Source organism: Prunus mume, linkage group LG4 (genome assembly GCF_029339155.1).
Source record: "Prunus mume cultivar Tortuosa linkage group LG4, ASM2933915v1, whole genome shotgun sequence".
NCBI lineage: Eukaryota > Viridiplantae > Streptophyta > Magnoliopsida > Rosales > Rosaceae > Prunus > Prunus mume.
The window spans coordinates 6,802,842-6,808,364 of record NC_142701.1 but is presented as its reverse complement, the minus strand read 5'-3'; the positions used below and the strand labels follow the sequence as shown (position 1 = coordinate 6,808,364).

At 36.7% G+C, this 5,523-nt stretch overlaps 1 long non-coding RNA gene across 1 annotated transcript; it reads left to right on the top strand.

Annotated features, from left to right (window-relative positions):
* Positions 1-3,285: 3,285 nt before the first annotated feature.
* Positions 3,286-5,218, top strand: LOC148917797 (uncharacterized). Its single transcript, XR_016126266.1, has 2 exons — positions 3,286-3,969; positions 5,020-5,218. It is a non-coding gene; the product is annotated as an uncharacterized LOC148917797 (long non-coding RNA).
* Positions 5,219-5,523: the final 305 nt, after the last annotated feature.

Sequence of the window (5,523 nt, the reverse complement as noted above, 5' to 3'; positions counted from 1 at the left end):
AAAATCTTAATCAAATATCCCAAGGAATGGGGATTGGATAACTACCCCTCTCTAGTTGAAACAGATGGCTAAAGTGATAGAAGAAGAGTTGGAATGTCGAGCACACAAAAGTAAAACTAGCAAGTTACAAGTTTAGGCCCCAATCTCTAATTTGGGCCCATGGCCCACCGTTTTAAAAGAATGGTGTCACGAGTAAAACACATCACTCTATCACGACGTATGAGATTTTTCAGACGTTTGAGATCATATAGCAGCCCAAATGAGCCTTTTAATATTTTGCAAGTTTTTAGAAACTTTTGTTAATTTCCATTTTTAATTCCCTATTGTTTCCTAAGCTTTGTAGAAGTATTTAAATCAATTTTAGCCCGTGTTCCAACCATTCGGAGACTATATCCAATCTCAAAGCTCTTGGGTGATTTGAAAAAAAAAAAAAAAAAAAAAAAAAAAAAGAAGCTCTAGGGTGATATAAATAAAATAATAGTTGGGACTATTGCATGTCCTCTCTAGGCCCTGGCATTGTACAGAAAATGCTGAAAATGGGAAAGATTCCATGTTTTTGGTTGTCGTTGTTAATCATTCCTTTCCTTTTGCATACATGCTCCTCGAGCCCTTGTTTAAACTTTTAACTCACCAGTTTTATGGCTCAGCATTGACATGAACGTGCACCTTGTCGGTATGGTTTTTGCCAATTGTCTGTCCTTGGTACTCTTTTGTTTCTTACTATATACGTAGCTGTACCTGTCTTTTATTGCATTCGTAGGGTTTGGGTGAATGCCATCGCATCCAAAAATTGATACTCCCACCATTGTTTCGTGTCGCATGTTGCAGGGCCTCCTTATATTATACCCAGTGTACGAAGATTGCACGACTGTTCATAATTGTTCTCATTCGAAGAAATTTCAAAACAAAAAAAATCATTTACACATGTGAGAATGAAGACCTGGATTTTCTTAACTAAGATTCGTTTCTAAGAAACCATATAGATATGTATGAATTACATTTTCCCCATTTTGTTTCATACTGAAATGATTTATATGATACCCAGAAATACAATTGTTTTGGGAGGATGGACCCATGAATATGTCTAGAAACAAGTACCAATTTAGATGTCTCAAGTTTGAGAGAGAAAAGCAGGTGTTATGAAGAACAGAAGAGAAAAAAGAACATGAGAGAATGAAAACAGAAAATAACTTCACCCTTTGATCGATCTGAGTTACCTGCTAGAAAGGATGAAATTTTCGAATTTCTACATTGACAGACTTCTACTTTTGGACGAAATGGGAATCATTCTAGTGTCCACATTCAAAGCCCTTCCTTTTATTTGTTGACTGAAAAAAGACCCTTTTCAGACCCTTTCCATTCCAAACTCTTCAGATGTTTAGTGGAAAGAGCCAATGTATGACTGTATATCTGGGACTTAACCCAGTGGTTTCCAAAATGAAGCTAGAAAGGCCTTATGTTTAGAGCTGCACATGCTTTGTATACCAAGAAAACGAAAATTTACACAAACTTTTGACATCTCCTACTTGTTCTACATCTTTGAGTAAGTTTGAATCTAACAACATGTTCACCCTCATTACCATCCACACTATATCCTCATCATTGTCGTCGTTTTCATTCAGTACTATTTATGTGGTTAAGTTATCATTTCACCACCTAATCACGGACCTAATCGACAAAAAAATAATTCTAATCGACATTAAAAATAATTCTAGTTACTATCTCCGGCGAATCGTGTCACAATCATGCACTCATTAATCATATTTGAATCTAGCGACATATTCAGCTATGATTAATATTCGTGACATGACGCCCCACCAATATGCTTATTATACACGCTACACCTAATGGTGAGATGAAGAGTGCGTTTCAATCACTATTTCAAATCTACGGAAACTTTGAAGATAAAAGATGAAAGGGAATCTCAAGCAATTCATCTCCTTCCAAAAACTTTCAAACAACATCCCTTAGGATAAAGCCAAGCACCTTGTTCATAATTTTTTATTCTTTTCTTAACAAAGCAGTAAGACAACAATTAATAAGATATAGATGAGCAGCAAATCGGTGATGTTCAGAATTGAGTAAGCTCTAGACTTATAGCTAGATGACTTAGCTAGGTTGAATGTTTTCTTACCCTAAGAAGAAAAGCATAAAGCTGATCAAGTTTATTGTGCTTAGTGCCCAACATAGTGCAATATTCAGCGAGCTATCAAGTCACCTCACTAGGGAAGTTAGTAGCTACAAAAAATATGAATGACGCCAGACATGTTTGTCGTTAGGTAACATACAAACGTGTGCCAAAGATAATCATAACTTCTCTTTAAAGCCTTCCCTGTGCACCACCATAATTGTTCTAGCAAGTGCAAAAAGCTTGGAAACATTTATCTCTTTTCCTTCTTTTCTTCTTTAAATCTAAAGCCTCTCGGGGAAAGTTTAAATGTAAAAACATCTTCAATATTATTATTATTTTTTAATATGTCGATGGTCTAAATTATAAACGGAAGGAAGTTTCTCACATACACTCTATTAAGGTGTCACGGAAATCCAAACCTAAGACAATTGGTATGCAAGTCAATGCTATTTTTTACCAACCTAAAATCCTGTTTAATTATTTATTTACTTAGAGAAGAATGGTAAATTATAGTTGGTATACGTACGTGATCAAACTAGCAAGGGCACAAACACACATGCATTTGAATTGAAGAGTACCAGTGAAGACTAGTACATGTAAATTTATGTTTGTCTTTGGTGTTGTTGAACGCAATGAGCTTCAATGTTTGATTTATTACATCAAATAGTCCTTTGCCTCTGCCGACTAATGGACAACCCAGGAGACTTGTCGTATTGTTGCATGGGCTGAGTGCTTTTCTTCTGTATGTTTTGGCAAAACAAAGGGCTGTCCTTGAGAATATGTTGTGGCTGTGGCTTGGCATGAAGCTAGCTGGTAAGTTTTTTTTGGGTGTAGGGTCTTATTTCTTAAAGGACAACTTACCCCACGAATCTCCTTTTCCTTTTTGTTGATAGTGAAGGGCCTCTTCGTCCAGAGTCCCAGACAGTCGACATGCGCATACATCAACCACTTTTTTCCTTCTTTCTTTTGCATGATTGGACTAAAATTGGCACAATGGACGGGATTATGAGGCTGTCAAAACTCAAATTTCACTATTTGGTCTTCTTCGACTTAATTATTCATCATTAATGCTTTCATTGTCCTCCAGGGCCCCTATCTATAGCTACTTTAACCCTTTTATTTAGACAGAGAGACAGAAAGACAGAGAAACAAAGAGCTACTTGCATCTTGTAAGCATCGTTGTAAATTTTTATGGACACTGCTCTTTTGTGACTATTTTTTTTCTTCGAAATACCTCATAGGCACTTCTAGAAAAAGCACTATCATCATAAAAACGTAAAAATTTTCATAAGAAATTCAAGTGCTTTTGTTTCTCTAGAATGTGCTTATATAACCATAAGAGTTTTAAATTTTTCTATTAAACGCAGTTAAAAACATTTTTACTCCTTCCAGAAGCACTCTCAAACAGACCTCAAGTTAATATCGTGCAAGGTAACTCCACATGGTGACTATGGTAAATGAAAATTTAGTTTCTGGTTATTTATCATTTAGTTTTATAGGAACTTATAATTGAATTTTTTTTTCCTAACATAAATTATTCAAGAAAGTTCACTGTCTGATCTTAATCCAAATTTATCACAAGCCTGGCATTGTGAAAACAAAATTTGTATAGCCTCAAAATTATCTGGTCTCTCTCCAGTGGAAATCCTGTTCATGATAATTCAAGTTGCTAACAAAATAGGAATGAGATGTATTGAAATCGACTACAAGTGGCTCCCTTACAGATGCTGGAGTTCATCAACTATGCTTGTTCCTGCTTGGGAGGTGTTGGAAGCCATTACCTTCTGTTCTTGAGGCTATTTTTAACTGCTGCTTCCTGATCGGGACTCAACAAACTGGTTAGTTGGGATTCTTTCTATACTCTTGTGCTTCTTCCATCGGCTGATGAATGTATGTGTGTATCTTCTTCATTTTTTACTCTTCAGAAATTCCTTCTTTTTAATCCCTCAGATATGACAGAGACCCAGAGAAGAATTTAACGTACACTACCAATGACCAAAACGGATCTCTGCTGACTACCAACGTACATATATATATGTTCAGTAATGAATTTTGGACAGTGCAGTATGTATATTGCTGTCACTGTCATCTGAATCTCTAGGGTTTGAGTTCGATTAATCTGATTATTCTAACCGATATAGTTGAAATTTGATAACCAAAGCTGATTTTTTTAGCCCCCTCCCTTAGAAACTCCTCCTCCCCTCTCCTCTCTATCTTTCCCTCTACTCTCTTCCTCTCATGTCTGCTAATCCTCCATCGCTCTCCTTTGGGAGAGTTTCCTCTCCCCCTATGAGAGTTTTATTTTGTTGTTCTTGTTTGTTCGTGGATGTCCACCCACTGCTTTATTTTGTTGTTCTTGTTTGTTAGTGGTTGTCCACCCACTGGGAGAAATATTTATGTTTGGAATCACCTTTATGGATGGTCCATGCCAAGCGAAGGTTTCGGCCAGGAATTGCGTTTTGGTCTTACACCTGTGAGACCATATGGTCTTACCCCATTTTGTACTCGGGGTTGCTCTTGCTTGAGGCTTTATCCCTGTTCTTGTTTGTTAGTGGTTGTCCACCCACTGGGAGAAATATTTGTGTTTGGCATCACCTTTATGGATGGTCCATGCCAAGCGAAGGTTTCGGCCAGGAATTGCGTTTTGGTCTTACCCCTGTGAGACCATATGGTCTTACCCCATTTTGTACTCGGAGTTGCTCTTGCTTGAGGCTTTATCCCTGATCCAAGGGGTTTGGATGTGCGCTGGGCTTTCATTATTGGCCTCTTTGGTGTACCTGGGCTTGACCATTTCCCATGTTGCCTCCTTTCTCTCTATTCGGCTCTTAACTATTTTGTTAAATGTTCTTTTTGAGGATTGTAACTTGTTTTTATTTTTTACGGCTCAGGACCTTTGGAGATGTGGGAGCGCTTTATCAGGGGAAAATTTCTCTCTGATTGCTATGCGGGAAGATAGTAAGCTATCGAGTTGGTCTGATGACCGAAACCTAATTTATAGAAATGGTCGTCTAATCCTATAGAGCTTAATCTATTTTGCACTTGTTAATTCATCCTCTTAATAAAGTCACATGCTAATTTTTGACGTAATATGTGTAGTGTATGTGTGATTTTTACATGTACATACATATTGAGTTATTCTTTATTATTTTCAAACTAAACATTAGGCTATGGAAAATTCAAAATTACAAAAATTTTAAAGTATATAAATATCGTGCTACATCCACATTGTGTCTTGGACAAAAGACAACATTCAACTTTGAAGAAGCAATAACTAAAAGCTGAGGCAGAGTTATGTCATTCCTTAGGTGGCTATTGACGCAAGAACATCGGATTATAGTAACATTTGTTCCTTATTGGATTTTTCAATTGGTAACTAAATCAAATTACATATT